Source organism: Salmo salar, unplaced genomic scaffold (genome assembly GCF_965601325.2).
Source record: "Salmo salar unplaced genomic scaffold, fSalSal1 ptg000472l, whole genome shotgun sequence".
Lineage (NCBI taxonomy): Eukaryota > Metazoa > Chordata > Actinopteri > Salmoniformes > Salmonidae > Salmo > Salmo salar.
In genome coordinates this window covers 431,717-450,485 of record NW_027675397.1, presented here as the reverse complement: position 1 = coordinate 450,485, position 18,769 = coordinate 431,717, and positions in this window count along the sequence as shown.

Below are 18,769 nucleotides of genomic sequence, written 5' to 3'. Positions count from 1 at the left end.
AAATCTTATATCCATTTGGGGGGAAATCAGGTTGAACCTGCTCTTCAAACTAACACAACAAAACAAAAAACACATGGAAATGGAGATATATTTCACCTCACTGGTTAGACAACCTGCAGAAGACAGTCAGCTACATTATGGAGTGATGCATTTAAATTTAGGGGTCCCTAAACAAAGGAACACAACACTTATTTGTCATAACTCATCGATATCATGTTGAAATCAATTGTGCCGAGAGGAGGGAGATGAGGTTGCGCGTCCTGTTAAAACTAACAGCTCAAAAATCACACGGAATCTGGGAATAATGTGTACATCCCTGGTTAGAGGACAATTTGTAGAAAACAGCCAGATACATTTTGATTCCAGTGGGTCACCAACGTGGTAAGTGTAACACAACTCTTTTTGTGTTAGTCACTTTTTGTTAAATCACATAAATAGTAACTCTTCCATTTCAGAGCCTGGATTTTCCCCCTGAGGCTAATATCCATATCATGTTGAAATCAATAGAACAGGGGACAAACGTTTAGGGTTCTACATTGTGACATCATTAAAATACTCCTACTAAAATGTTTAAACATTCTACATTGTGACATCATTAAAATACTCCTACTACAATGTTAAAACATTCTACATTGTGACATTATCAAAGTATCTCTTGTCACACTGATCACAGCTCTAAGATTTCTCTCCTGTGTGTGTTCTCTTGTGTGATTTCAGGCCACCTGACTGAGTGAAACTCTTCCCACATTGACCACAGCTATAAGATTTCTCTCCTGTGTGTGTTCTCTGGTGTAGAGTCAGAATGCTTGATGCAGCAAAACTCTTCCCACATTGAGTACAGCTATAAGATTTCTCTCCTGTGTGTCTTCTCTGGTGCACTGTTAGATCTGTAGATTGAACAAAACTCTTCCCACATTGAGTACAGCTATAAGGTTTCTCTCCTGTGTGTATTCTCTGGTGCACTCTCAGACCTGTAAATTGAACAAAACTCTTCCCACATTCACCACAGCAATAAGATTTCTCTCCTGTGTGTGTTCTCTGATTAATTTTAATGCCTGATGAGGTGAATCTCTTCCCACAGTCAGAGCAGCAGTGAGTTCTCTTCCCTGTGGATCTCTGCTGGTGTTTATTGAGGTGTTCTGATCTGGAGAGACTCTTCTCTGCCTCGTCAGCATCATGAGGTTGTTGAGGCTCCCCAGAGGATCCACGATAGTCACGTCTCTCTCCTGTGTGAACAACAAAGTCAGACAGATGATTAAAGGCCCACAACAGCGGTAATCCACTGTAAAAGGTGATGCCAACAGCGGAGCCATGATGTTGGACAACAATTGACGTCTGTAATGAATGTTAAAATTATTTGATATTTGCCTTAAAATGAGCAAGAATAGTCATATTTTGTCTTGTTTTCACATTCGTAGTAACATCAATGATTGTAGGCTAGAAATACGTTATTCATGTTGTTGAAACTCTAAGCAGTGTGCCGGACGACTTTTGGTCTCCAATATAGGCCCCTTTCTGTGTTTGCTAAAATTGCGGGACGAGGGCAATTTGATTGCAGAAACTCCTCCCTGCTAATGAGGAAACCGATAGTTATGGATGTACTATATCTGCCTGGAGCAAAAATGGTGAGCAAAGATGTAAGTTTTTCACAATGTATTCTGAATGTGAATGGGGGAAAACTCAGGGGAGTAACCTCCATTTCCAGGTTGATGATGAGTTCATTTCACACTACTTTGGATTATAATTGTAAGGATATTTGAATGTCCTGTTTAATATAATGTTTGCTAAAGCATTAATAATTATGTGTAATTATTGAAGAACCGCGTTAATGACAGTATCCATTTGGGTGTTGTCAATAAAGTTAAGATTTTATTGATTTATTTAACCAGGTAGGCCAGTTGAGAACAAGTTCTCATTTACAACTGCGACCTGGCCAAGATAAAGCAAAGCAGTGCGACACAAACAACACAGAGTTACAAGTGGGATAAACAAACGTACAGTCAATAACACAACAGAAAAATCTATATACAGTGTGTGCAAATGGATTAACCTGTTGGGGATAGGGGGCAGTATTTGCACGGCCGGATAAAAAACGTACCCGATTTAATCTGGTTACTACTCCTGCCCAGAAACTAGAATATGCCTATAATTGTTTGATTTGGATAGAAAACACCCTAAAGTTTCTAAAACTGTTTGAATGGTGTCTGTGAGTATAACAGAACTCATTTGGCAGGCCAAAACCTGAGAAGATTCCAAACAGGAAGCGCTCTCTCTGACCATTTCATGGCCTTCTTGATCATCTCTAACCAAAACAGGGGATCTCTGGCATGACGTGACATTTTCTAACGCTCTCAGAAGGCGCCAGAAAGGTGAATTGTGGCTTTGCAGGCCATGGCTGAAAAACATTAGCGCATTTTGTAAGTGGTCGATCAGAGAACAATGAGACTGGAGGCACGTGCACGAGCCGACACCATGTTTACTTTCTCTCTCTTTGAACGAAAACAACGACTCCCGGTCGGAATATTATCGCTTTTTTTACGAGAAAAATAGCATAAAAATTGATTTTAAACAGCGGTTGACATGCTTCGAAGTACGGTAATGGAATATTTTGAATTTTTTTGTCACGAAACGCGTCGGGCGCGTCACCCCTCTTTACCCATCGGATAGTGTCTTGAATGCACGAACAAAACGCCACTATTTGGATATAACTATGGATTATTTGGAACCAACCCAACATTTGTTATTGAAGTAGAAGTCCTGGGAGTGCATTCTGACGAAGACAGCAAAGGTAATCAAACTTTTCTAATAGTAAATCTGAGTTTGGTGAGTACCACACTTGGTGGGTGTCAAAATAGCTAGCCTGTGATGGCCGGGCTATCTACTCAGAATATTGCAAAATGTGCTTTCACCGAAAAGCTATTTTAAAATCGGACATAGCGAGTGCATAAAGGAGTTCTGTATCTATAATTCATAAAATAATTGTTATTTTTTTTGTGAACGTTTATCGTGAGTAATTTAGTAAATTCACCGGAAGTGTTCGGTGGGAATGCTAGTCACATGCTAGTCACTTGCTAATTTAAAAAGCTGGTTTTTGATATAAATATGAACTTGATTGAACTAAACATGCATGTATTGTATAACAATGTCCTAGGATTGTCATCTGATGAAGATCATCAAAGGTTAGTGCTGCATTTAGGGGTTGCCACAATGGCGGTGGAACATTTTAGAAAGAGAGGGTCCAGATCGTCTAGCCCAGCTGATTTTTACGGGTCCAGGTTTTGCAACTCTTTCAGAACATCAGCTATCTGGATTTGGGTGAAGGAGAAGCTGGGGAGGCTTGGGGAAGTAGCTTCGGGGGGTGGGGAGCTGTTGGCCGGGGTTGGGGTAGCCAGGAGGAAAGCATGGCCAGCCGTAGAGAAATGCTTATTGAAATTCTCGATTATCGTGGATTTATCGGTGGTGACAGTGTTTCCTAGCCTCAGTGCAGTGGGCAGCTGGGATGAGGTGCTCTTATTCTCCATGGACTTTACAGTGTCCCAAAATTTTTGGAGTTAAAGCTACAGGATGCAAATTTCTGTTTGAAAAAGCTAGCTTTTGCTTTCCTAACTGACTGTGTATTGGTTCCCGACTTCTCTGAAAAGTTGCATATCGCGGGGACTATTCGATGCTAGTGCAGTACGCAACAGGATGTTTTTGTGCTGGTCGAGGGCAGTCAGGTCTGGAGTGAACCAAGGGCTATATCTGTTGTTAGTTTTACCATTTTTGAAAGGGCCGTGCTTATTTAAGGTGGTGAGGAAATTACTTTTAAAGAACAACCAGGTATCCCAGTTTAGGTCACCTAACAGAATGAACTCTGAAGATAGATGGGGGGCAATCAATTCACATATGGAGTCCAGGGCACAGCTGGGAGCTGAGTGGGGTCTGTAACAGGCGGCAACAGTGAGAGACTTATTTCTGGAGAGAATAATTTTTTTAATTAGAAGCTCGAACTGTTTGGGCTTAGACCTGGAAAGTATGATAGAACTTTGCAGGCCATCTCTGCAGTAGATTGCAACTCCTCCCCCTTTGGCAGTTCTATCTTGACGGAAAATGTTGTAGTTGGGGATGGAAATTTCAGAATTTTTGGTGGCCTTCCAAAGCCAGGATTCAGACACGGCAAGGACATCAAGGTTGGCGGAGTGTGCTAAAGCAGTGAGTAAAACAAACTTAGGGAGGAGGCTTCTGATGTTAACATGCATGAAACCAAGGCTTTTACGGTTACAGAAGTCAACAAATGATAGCGCCTGGGGACACACAGGGCCTGGGATAACCTCTACATCACCAGAGGAGTAGGGTGAGGGTACGGCAAAAGGCTTTCAGAACTGGTCGGCTCCCTCTAGTCAGGTTATAGTGATGACTGGCTCCCTCTAGTCAGGTTATAGTGATGACTGGTTCCCTCTAGTCAGGTTATAGTGATGACTGGCTCCCTCTAGTCAGGTTATAGTGATGACTGGCTCCCTCTAGTCAGGTTATAGTGATGACTGGCTCCCTCCCTCTAGTCAGGTTATAGTGATGACTGGCTCCCTCCCTCTAGTCAGGTTATAGTGATGACTGGCTCCCTCCCTCTAGTCAGGTTATAGTGATGACTGGCTCCCTCCCTCTAGTCAGGTTATAGTGATGACTGGCTCCCTCCCTCTAGTCAGGTTATAGTGATGACTGGCTCCCTCCCTCTAGTCAGGTTATAGTGATGACTGGCTCCCTCCCTCTAGTCAGGTTATAGTGATGACTGGCTCCCTCCCTCTAGTCAGGTTATAGTGATGACTGGCTCCCTCCCTCTAGTCAGGTTATAGTGATGACTGGCTCCCTCCAGTCAGGTTATAGTGATGACTGGCTCCCTCCAGTCAGGTTATAGTGATGACTGGCTCCCTCCAGTCAGGTTATAGTGATTTTGGGGCTCCCGAGTGGCGCAGCGGACACTGCATCTCAGTGCTTGAGGCTTCACTACAGACACCCTGGTTCAAATCCAGGCTGTATCACAACCGGCCGTGATTGGGAGTTCCATAGGGCGGCGCACAATTGGCCCAGCGTTGTCCGGGGTAGGCAGTCATTGTAAATAAGAATTTGTTCTTAACTGACTTGTCTAGTTAAATAAAGGTTACATTTAAATACATTTAAAAAATTGAGTTTCATGACAAACCATTTTTTACAAATCCGGCAAGGCACCAATTTTGAGAAGGGTTTAAAACAAAGGTTTCAAACCAATTCATGAATGTAATTGAATCTAGGTATGTCTTGCCTTTAATGTAATGGCATGAAAAACAATTGTCTGAATATTATACAATGACTTATCAACAGCTCTAATAATTTGCCTCCACAGGAAATCTACACTGGCAGTTATAGAATATACTATATATCCTAGAAACCTGGTTAAACTATCATTATGACATCCTGGATGAATTCTAGAATATACTATATATCCTAGAAACCTGGTTAAACTATCATTATGACATCATGGATGAATTCTAGAATATACTATATATCCTAGAAACCTGGTTAAACTATCATTATGACATCATGGATGAATTCTAGAATATACTATATATCCTAGAAACCTGGTTAAACTATCATTATGACATCATGGATGAATTCTAGAATATACTATATATCCTAGAAACCTGGTTAAACTATCATTATGACATCATGGATGAATTCTAGAATATACTATATATCCTAGAAACCTGGTTAAACTATCATTATGACATCATGGATGAATTCTAGAATATACTATATAGCCTAGAAACCTGGTTAAACTATCATTATGACATCATGGATGAATTCTAGAATATACTATATATCCTAGAAACCTGGTTAAACTATCATTATGACATCATGGATGAATTCTAGAATATACTATATATCCTAGAAACCTGGTTAAACTATCATTTTGACATCATGGATGAATTCTAGAATATACTATATATCCTAGAAACCTGGTTAAACCATCATTATGACATCATGGATGAATTCTAGAATATACTATATAGCCTAGTAACCTGGTTAAACTATCATTTTGACATCATGGATGAATTCTAGAATATACTATATATCCTAGAAACCTGGTTAAACTATCATTATGACATCCTGGATGAATAAATTTGAGTGGTTACACTCCTCCATCCCCCATCCCTCAGCTGTTTACCAAACCAAGCCTCTGGGCAGCCATTTTGTTACTGTTGAAAAAACCCACACAACCCAGCAATCTGCCGTTCATACAACAACAAAGCTGTCATTCCACCACTGTTTTGGTTATAAGATGATTATGGGGTTGGAGAAATGTAACTACTCTCTAATTCATAGACAGACCTATGGATGCAAGGACTGACCATCCATGATATCAACATTATAGTTTTAACCATGTTGAGGCTATACAATGTTGATTTACATTGTTTCTAGACATTGGAGTAAAAAAAGCTTATTTGGGGTTCTGATGGGGTACAACAGTTGAACTAAGCTCATGAGGCATGTGTTATATTCTTCAAGAATCAATGGCTATAAATTAATAATTATAAAGTCACAATATGGATGTAGCAATTGCAGATTTCCCCTTTAACACCACACATCAGTTCAACAACTGCAGAGTTTGTGACTCTGTATTTAAGACAGTACTTACTAGTGTTTATCAGGGCCCGTTCATTGTTAAAACCATTGGATGCCTTAACATGCCTTTGGGAAACCGGGCCCAGATATACAGTTTCCTCCTCTTCTTCCTTTTTCGATGTGACAGTCATCTCCCCCTCCTCTTCCACTCCATAAACTGCATCTTCCTCCTCTTCTTTTACAGTAACATCCTCCTCCTCTTTCACTCTGAACGCATCTTCCTCTTCTTTTACTGAAACGTCTTTCTCTTCTTCTTTCACTGTAACAGCCTCACCCTCTACTTGTTTTTGCATTGAAACAGCCTCCTCTTCCTCCTCCTCTTTGACGAGAGCTTCTTTCTCCGTCCAACAGACCTCTTCTTTAGCAGGAGAGTAGCTTAGTGAGCGCATGGTCGGAGATGTTAGCTAGCTAAGCTAATGCTAACTTAACCAGCCCGCTAGCTGAATAATAACAACAACACCGTAAATATGAAATTAAATCGGATAACTAACTAGACGACAGAAGTGGGTTTTAAACACAGTGGCTAATATACACGAAAGCATCTAAAGAGCTTTATTGGTTTGGCTATTTTGTCTAGCAAGCTACCGAGGTGGCTGACTAACTGTTGTTGCTGTTGAACGAAGCGTTCCGTCCACTAGATTTTACGTCACACCAACAGCATTACCTTAAATTCCCACACCGCCATCTGCTGACTGGAGTGGGTAACATAGTTGAGTAAAATGTATATTATAATGTTCAGACAAAAAGTTAAACGGTAGGAACTTCCTGAATTGGAATTACCCCTCTACACATGTACTGCACTGGAATTATCCCATTGGCTGGCAGAAACGTGCAGTTTCGTTTTTATTGGGCCATCAAAGCTGTGTCAGGGATTTTTGTGATTGGTTCCATTTCAGTCACATGTGCATAAGGGAGAGGTGGTGTCTGATGTCTGCAGGTCAATGCAACTGAGAAATATGATCCTTGTAACTATTCTCTGTGAATATCAGCAGTGGGAATGATTGTGAAATATGATCCTTGTAATTATTCTCTGTGAATATCAGCAGTGGTAATGATTGTGAAATATGATCCTTGTAATTATTCTCTGTGAATATCAGCAGTGGTAATGATTGTGAAATATGATCCTTGTAATTATTCTCTGTGAATATCAGCAGTGGTAATGATTGTGAAATATGATCCTTGTAATTATTCTCTGTGAATATCAGCAGTGGTAATGATTGTGAAATATTTAGTTCATTTCATCAGAGCAACATGATAATTAATGATTTCTGAACAACCATTTTTTATTTAATGTCTATTAAGAATATCTGATCAACTTTATTTCACTTGGTGATGTGTCATTATAGAGAACATAACATAACAATACATGACATCTACAGTGGTGATGTTTCATTATAGAGAACATGACATGACAATACATGACATCTACAGTGGTGATGTTTCATTATAGAGAACATAACATGACAATACATGACATCTACAGTGGTGATGTTTCATTATAGAGAACATAACATGACAATACATGACATCTACAGTGGTGATGTTTCATTATAGAGAACATGACATAACAATACATGACATCTACAGTGGTGATGTTTCATTATAGAGAACATGACATAACAATACATGACATCTACAGTGGTGATGTTTCATTATAGAGAACATGACATGACAATACATGACATCTACAGTGGTGATGTTTCATTATAGAGAACATAACATGACAATACATGACATCTACAGTGGTGATGTTTCATTATAGAGAACATAACAATACATGACATCTACAGTGGTGATGTTTCATTATAGAGAACATGACAATACATGACATCTACAGTGGTGATGTTTCATTATAGAGAACATGACATGACAATACATGACATCTACAGTGGTGATGTTTCATTATAGAGAACATGACAATACATGACATCTACAGTGGTGATGTTTCATTATAGAGACATAACATAACAATACTTGACATCTACAGTGGTGATGTTTCATTATAGAGAACATAACATAACAATACATGACATCTACAGTGGTGATGTTTCATTATAGAGAACATAACATAACAATACATGACATCTACAGTGGTGATGTTTCATTATAGAGAACATGACAATACATGACATCTACAGTGGTGATGTTTCATTATAGAGACATAACATAACAATACTTGACATCTACAGTGGTGATGTTTCATTATAGAGAACATAACATAACAATACATGACATCTACAGTGGTGATGTTTCATTATAGAGAACATAACAATACATGACATCTACAGTGGTGATGTTTCATTATAGAGAACATAACAATACATGACATCTACAGTGGTGATGTTTCATTATAGAGAACATGACAATACATGACATCTACAGTGGTGATGTTTCATTATAGAGAACATGACATGACAATACATGACATCTACAGTGGTGATGTTTCATTATAGAGAACATGACAATACATGACATCTACAGTGGTGATGTTTCATTATAGAGAACATGACATGACAATACATGACATCTACAGTGGTGATGTTTCATTATAGAGAACATGACAATACATGACATCTACAGTGGTGATGTTTCATTATAGAGAACATAACAATACATGACATCTACAGTGGTGATGTTTCATTATAGAGAACATGACAATACATGACATCTACAGTGGTGATGTTTCATTATAGAGAACATAACATAACAATACTTGACATCTACAGTGGTGATGTTTCATTATAGAGAACATAACATAACAATACATGACATCTACAGTGGTGATGTTTCATTATAGAGAACATAACATAACAATACATGACATCTACAGTGGTGATGTTTCATTATAGAGAACATGACAATACATGACATCTACAGTGGTGATGTTTCATTATAGAGACATAACATAACAATACTTGACATCTACAGTGGTGATGTTTCATTATAGAGAACATAACATAACAATACATGACATCTACAGTGGTGATGTTTCATTATAGAGAACATAACATAACAATACATGACATCTACAGTGGTGATGTTTCATTATAGAGAACATGACATGACAATACATGACATCTACAGTGGTGATGTTTCATTATAGAGAACATAACAATACATGACATCTACAGTGGTGATGTTTCATTATAGAGAACATAACATGACAATACATGACATCTACAGTGATGATGTTTCATTATAGAGAACATAACAATACATGACATCTACAGTGGTGATGTTTCATTATAGAGAACATAACATGACAATACATGACATCTACAGTGGTGATGTTTCATTATAGAGAACATAACATGACAATACATGACATCTACAGTGGTGATGTTTCATTATAGAGAACATGACATAACAATACATGACATCTACAGTGGTGATGTTTCATTATAGAGAACATAACATGACAATACATGACATCTACAGTGGTGATGTTTCATTATAGAGAACATAACATAACAATACATGACATCTACAGTGGTGATGTTTCATTATAGAGAACATAACATAACAATACATGACATCTACAGTGGTGATGTTTCATTATAGAGAACATAACATAACAATACATGACATCTACAGTGGTGATGTTTCATTATAGAGAACATGACATAACAATACATGACATCTACAGTGGTGATGTTTCATTATAGAGAACATGACATAACAATACATGACATCTACAGTGGTGATGTTTCATTATAGAGAACATGACATAACAATACATGACATCTACAGTGGTGATGTTTCATTATAGAGAACATGACATAACAATACATGACATCTACAGTGGTGATGTTTCATTATAGAGAACATGACATAACAATACATGACATCTACAGTGGTGATGTTTCATTATAGAGAACATAACATAACAATACATGACATCTACAGTGGTGATGTTTCATTATAGAGAACATGACATAACAATACATGACATCTACAGTGGTGATGTTTCATTATAGAGAACATGACATAACAATACATGACATCTACAGTGGTGATGTTTCATTATAGAGAACATGACATGACAATACATGACATCTACAGTGGTGATGTTTCATTATAGAGAACATAACATGACAATACATGACATCTACAGTGGTGATGTTTCATTATAGAGAACATGACATAACAATACATGACATCTACAGTGGTGATGTTTCATTATAGAGAACATAACATGACAATACATGACATCTACAGTGGTGATGTTTCATTATAGAGAACATAACATGACAATACATGACATCTACAGTGGTGATGTTTCATTATAGAGAACATAACATAACAATACATGACATCTACAGTGGTGATGTTTCATTATAGAGAACATGACAATACATGACATCTACAGTGGTGATGTTTCATTATAGAGACATAACATAACAATACATGACATCTACAGTGGTGATGTTTCATTATAGAGAACATAACAATACATGACATCTACAGTGGTGATGTTTCATTATAGAGACATAACATAACAATACTTGACATCTACAGTGGTGATGTTTCATTATAGAGAACATAACATAACAATACATGACATCTACAGTGGTGATGTTTCATTATAGAGAACATAACAATACATGACATCTACAGTGGTGATGTTTCATTATAGAGAACATGACAATACATGACATCTACAGTGGTGATGTTTCATTATAGAGAACATGACATGACAATACATGACATCTACAGTGGTGATGTTTCATTATAGAGAACATGACATGACATGACATCTACAGTGGTGATGTTTCATTATAGAGAACATAACATAACAATACATGACATCTACAGTGGTGATGTTTCATTATAGAGAACATAACATAACAATACATGACATCTACAGTGGTGATGTTTCATTATAGAGAACATAACATGACAATACATGACATCTACAGTGGTGATGTTTCATTATAGAGAACATGACAATACATGACATCTACAGTGGTGATGTTTCATTATAGAGAACATGACATGACAATACATGACATCTACAGTGGTGATGTTTCATTATAGAGAACATGACAATACATGACATCTACAGTGGTGATGTTTCATTATAGAGAACATAACAATACATGACATCTACAGTGGTGATGTTTCATTATAGAGAACATGACAATACATGACATCTACAGTGGTGATGTTTCATTATAGAGAACATAACATAACAATACTTGACATCTACAGTGGTGATGTTTCATTATAGAGAACATAACATAACAATACATGACATCTACAGTGGTGATGTTTCATTATAGAGAACATAACATAACAATACATGACATCTACAGTGGTGATGTTTCATTATAGAGAACATGACAATACATGACATCTACAGTGGTGATGTTTCATTATAGAGACATAACATAACAATACTTGACATCTACAGTGGTGATGTTTCATTATAGAGAACATAACATAACAATACATGACATCTACAGTGGTGATGTTTCATTATAGAGAACATAACAATACATGACATCTACAGTGGTGATGTTTCATTATAGAGAACATAACATGACAATACATGACATCTACAGTGATGATGTTTCATTATAGAGAACATAACAATACATGACATCTACAGTGGTGATGTTTCATTATAGAGAACATAACATGACAATACATGACATCTACAGTGGTGATGTTTCATTATAGAGAACATAACATGACAATACATGACATCTACAGTGGTGATGTTTCATTATAGAGAACATGACATAACAATACATGACATCTACAGTGGTGATGTTTCATTATAGAGAACATAACATGACAATACATGACATCTACAGTGGTGATGTTTCATTATAGAGAACATAACATAACAATACATGACATCTACAGTGGTGATGTTTCATTATAGAGAACATAACATAACAATACATGACATCTACAGTGGTGATGTTTCATTATAGAGAACATGACAATACATGACATCTACAGTGGTGATGTTTCATTATAGAGAACATGACATAACAATACATGACATCTACAGTGGTGATGTTTCATTATAGAGAACATGACATAACAATACATGACATCTACAGTGGTGATGTTTCATTATAGAGAACATGACATAACAATACATGACATCTACAGTGGTGATGTTTCATTATAGAGAACATGACATAACAATACATGACATCTACAGTGGTGATGTTTCATTATAGAGAACATGACATAACAATACATGACATCTACAGTGGTGATGTTTCATTATAGAGAACATGACATAACAATACATGACATCTACAGTGGTGATGTTTCATTATAGAGAACATAACATAACAATACATGACATCTACAGTGGTGATGTTTCATTATAGAGAACATGACATAACAATACATGACATCTACAGTGGTGATGTTTCATTATAGAGAACATGACATAACAATACATGACATCTACAGTGGTGATGTTTCATTATAGAGAACATGACATGACAATACATGACATCTACAGTGGTGATGTTTCATTATAGAGAACATGACAATACATGACATCTACAGTGGTGATGTTTCATTATAGAGAACATAACATGACAATACATGACATCTACAGTGGTGATGTTTCATTATAGAGAACATGACATAACAATACATGACATCTACAGTGGTGATGTTTCATTATAGAGAACATAACATGACAATACATGACATCTACAGTGGTGATGTTTCATTATAGAGAACATAACATAACAATACATGACATCTACAGTGGTGATGTTTCATTATAGAGAACATAACATAACAATACATGACATCTACAGTGGTGATGTTTCATTATAGAGAACATAACATAACAATACATGACATCTACAGTGGTGATGTTTCATTATAGAGAACATAACATGACAATACATGACATCTACAGTGGTGATGTTTCATTATAGAGAACATGACAATACATGACATCTAAGTAGCTGAATATGATTATGGACTAACACTTTGAAGGACACAACTCATGTTGTTCTGGTTAAACAGTGGGGATTTTTTTTACAATTAGGAAATAATATGTCATGTTTTACTCGTACCTCAGCCAGCATTGTGAATGGTTAGGAAATAATATGTCATGTTTTACTCGTACCTCAGCCAGCATTGTGAATGGTTAGGAAATAATATGTCATGTTTTACTAGTACCTCAGCCAGCATTGTGAATGGTTAGGAAATAATATGTCATGTTTTACTAGTACCTCAGCCAGCATTGTGAATGGTTAGGAAATAATATGTCATGTTTTACTCGTACCTCAGCCAGCATTGTGAATGGTTAGGAAATAATATGTCATGTTTTACTCGTACCTCAGCCAGCATTGTGAATGGTTAGGAAATAATATGTCATGTTTTACTCGTACCTCAGCCAGCATTGTGAATGGTTAGGAAATAATATGTCATGTTTTACTCGTACCTCAGCCAGCATTGTGAATGGTTAGGAAATAATATGTCATGTTTTACTCGTACCTCAGCCAGCATTGTGAATGGTTAGGAAATAATATGTCATGTTTTACTCGTACCTCAGCCAGCATTGTGAATGGTTAGGAAATAATATGTCATGTTTTACTCGTACCTCAGCCAGCATTGTGAATGGTTAGGAAATAATATGTCATGTTTTACTAGTACCTCAGCCAGCATTGTGAATGGTTAGGAAATAATATGTCATGTTTTACTCGTACCTCAGCCAGCATTGTGAATGGTTAGGAAATAATATGTCATGTTTTACTCGTACCTCAGCCAGCATTGTGAATGGTTAGGAAATAATATGTCATGTTTTACTAGTACCTCAGCCAGCATTGTGAATGGTTAGGAAATAATATGTCATGTTTTACTCGTACCTCAGCCAGCATTGTGAATGGTTAGGAAATAATATGTCATGTTTTACTAGTACCTCAGCCAGCATTGTGAATGGTTAGGAAATAATATGTCATGTTTTACTCGTACCTCAGCCAGCATTGTGAATGGTTAGGAAATAATATGTCATGTTTTACTAGTACCTCAGCCAGCATTGTGAATGGTTAGGAAATAATATGTCATGTTTTACTAGTACCTCAGCCAGCATTGTGAATGGTTAGGAAATAATATGTCATGTTTTACTCGTACCTCAGCCAGCATTGTGAATGGTGTCTGATGCGATGACATACTAGACCATGACAGTAAATATAATACTTTGGTGTTTTTAGTCATGCATGAAATGTCTGGGGTGGTTCTGTGGTTATAAGTTACTGACCTTGGAAAACATTTCTGGCCATGCTGGCAGGGTCTGAATCAAACCCAATGTCCACCTGGTACACTAGCAGGGTCTGAATCAACCCAATGTCCACCTGGTACACTAGCAGGGTCTGAATCAACCCCAATGTCCACCTGGTACACTGACAGGGTCTGAATCAAACCCAATGTCCACCTGGTACACTGACAGGGTCTGAATCAACCCAATGTCCACCTGGTACACTGACAGGGTCTGAATCAAACCAATGTCCACCTGGTACACTGGCAGGGTCTGAATCAAACCCAATGTCCACCTGGTACACTGACAGGGTCTGAATCAAACCCAATGTCCACCTGGTACACTGGCAGGGTCTGAATCAAACCCAATGTCCACCTGGTACACTGACAGGGTCTGAATCAAACCCAATGTCCACCTGGTACACTGACAGGGACTGAATCAAACCCAATGTCCACCTGGTACACTGACAGTGTCTGAATCAACCCAATGTCCACCTGGTACACTGACAGGGTCTGAATCAAACCCAATGTCCACCTGGTACACTGACAGGGTCTGAATCAAACCCAATGTCCACCTGGTACACTGACAGGGTCTGAATCAAACCCAATGTCCACCTGGTACACTGGCAGGGTCTGAATCAAACCCAATGTCCACCTGGTACACTGACAGGGTCTGCATTAAACCCAATGTCCACCTGGTACACTGACAGGGTCTGAATCAAACACAATGTTAAGGGGAGGGAAGATTGGTCAAGAGGGTGATGATTATTGTTGTTCTACTGCCTGATTGTTATGCAACAACACTGTTTACAAAAGCTTTGTTAAATCAGCACAACAGTTTTCAGCTGTGCTAACATAATTGCAAAAGGGTTTTCTAATGATCAATTAGCCTTTTAAAATGATAAACTTGGATTAGCTAACACAACGTGCCATTGGAACACAGGAGTGATGGTTGCTGATAATGGGCCTCTGTACGCCTATGTAGATATTCCATAAACAATCAGCTGTTTCCAGCTACAATAGTCATTTACAACATTAACAATGTCTACACTGTATTTCAGATCAATTTGATGTTATTTTAATGGACAAAAAAAGTGTTTTTCTTTCAAAAACAAGAACATTTCTAAGTGACTCCAACCTTTTGAACGGTAGTGTTAATCATTTTAGAATAAGGCTGTAATGTAACAAAATGTGGAAAAAGTGAAGGGGTCTGAATACTTTCTGAATGCACTGTATTGTTACACCATGTAGGAGCAGTATAGACCTAGTCTGTTCATTATATACATCTACATGATGTATTGTTAGTCCATGTAGGAGCAGTATAGACCTAGTCTGTTCATTATATTCATCTACATGATGTATTGTTACACCATGTAGGAGCAGTATAGACCTAGTCTGTTCATTATATACATCTACATGCTGTATTGTTACACCATGTAGGAGCAGTATAGACCTAGTCTGTTCATTATATACATCTACATGATGTATTGTTACACCATGTAGGAGCAGTATAGACCTAGTCTGTTCATTATATACATCTACATGATGTATTGTTACACCATGTAGGAGCAGTATAGACCTACAGTAGCTGGCTTCTTATTTATATGTTGTTTGACTGAATGAAACTGCCTTAAATGTTCTGTGGTAAACATGTTTTATTCTCACTAATCAACCAACACATCCCTGTCTTTGTATGTCTCAATATAATAGTATTATTTAATTAAATCCATGTAAAATAATCTTTGTCTGAAAATAAAATGTGATCCTCAACTGCGTTTCCCTCCAGTCAGCAGACGGCGATGTGCGTCTTTCAGGCGATGCTGCCAGCGTGACGTATAATCTAGTGGACGGTTCTTCATAAACAGCTCGTCAACCACCTCGGTAGCTTGCTAGCCTACATAGCCGAAAGATTCAAGCTATTTATACGCTTTCAGTCTATATTAGCTACTGTGTTGTAGACACACTTCTGTCGTATCTACTTGTTAACCTATTTAATTTAATATTACGTTATTTTTTATTAGTCAGCTATAGTAGCTGGCTGGTTAAGTTAGCATTAGCCTAGTCGCTAATGATAGCTAGCTAGCTAACATCCCCGAACATGAGCTCCCTAAACTACTCCCCTCCTGTTAAAGAAGAGGAGGTCTGCTGGACGGAGAAAGAAGCTCTGGGGCTGAACATTGTCGTGAAAGAGGAGGATGTTACAGTAAAACAAGAAGTAGAGGGTGAGGCTGTTACTGTGAAAGAATAAGAGAAAGAAGTTTCAGTGAAAGAAGAGAAAGACGCGTTCAGAGTGAAAGAAGAGGAGGATGTGAAAGAAGATGAGGAAGGGAAAGAGGAGGATGTTACTGTGAAAGAGGAGGAGGTTGCAGTGTTTGGAGTGAAGAAGGAAGGAGAGATTACTGTCACATTGAAAGATGAAGAGGAGGAGACAGGAGATCTGAGTAACACCAGTAAGTACCGCCTTCAATTAGTTTTTAACTTTGGATATTCGGAGTTGGCTCGTCAATACCTCTTCAACGGAGGGCCCTGGGATGATGACTGATATGTCTAGAATCAGACGACGTAGAGACAAGCTACCCCTTGTTTTCTCCGTTCCGTTTCCAAAAAGTGACTTAACATATATATTTGAGGAGGGTCTATCTGCTGACCGCAGACTGGGGGCCACGGCATGTAGTGATTTTAATGTAGTGATGTTTTACTACACACCGTGACCCCCAATAGAGCCATGTGAGAGTTGGGTTGGCTACACCAAAGATTATGGATATACTGACAAGATGTCTCTCCGTCCTGACAAGGGGAGTCGTGGTCCACAAAGCAGCACTGTGGGTTGTCTCGCTCTCACCTATCCTGTCTTTGGATTGGTGGATACAATTTATTATTGTAATCTATTGTTTATATTCTATGTCGTCAACCGCCTGTATTCAATGGAGAGAGATGCTAAGCTACTAGCATGAATATGCATAGCGATCTGGAGACAACTCCTATAGTGTTTTATCAAAGTTGTCGGTATGTCACGTGTCCACGTAACAACTTAATCATTACGAAACTTCTGTTAGATCAAGTAAACCTCACGTAGCAAATAAGCCATTCATTTTGTTGTTGACCACATTCAACACTTTCCACATTGGGTTGATAATTGTTTCCACTTGGATACAACCTACTGTAGCCTACTGGCATGACCTAGAGAGATACAACCTACTGTAACCTACTGGCATGACCTAGAGAGATACAACCTACTGTAACCTACTGGCATGACCTAGAGAGATACAACCTACTGTAATCTACTGGCATGACCTACAGAGATACAACCTACTGGCATGACCTAGAGAGATACAACCTACTGTAACCTACTGGCATGACCTAGAGAGATACAACCTACTGTAATCTACTGGCATGACCTACAGAGATACAACCTACTGGCATGACCTAGAGAGATACAACCTACTGTAACCTACTGGCATGACCTAGAGAGTTACAACCTACTGTAGCCTACTGGCATGACCTAGAGAGATACAACCTACTGGCATGACCTAGAGAGATACAACCTACTGTAGCCTACTGGCATGACCTAGAGAGTTACAACCTACTGTAACATACTGGCATGTCCTAGAGAGTTACAACCTACTGTTACCTACTGGCATGACCTACAGAGATACAACCTACTGTAACCTACTGGCATGACCTAGAGAGATACAACCTACTGTAGCCTACTGGCATGACCTAGAGAGATACAATCTACTGTAACCTACTGGCATGACCTAGAGATACAACCTACTGTAACCTACTGGCATGACCTAGAGAGATACAACCTACTGTAACCTACTGGCATGACCTAGAGAGTTACAACCTACTGGCATGACCTAGAGAGATACAACCTACTGTAACCTAC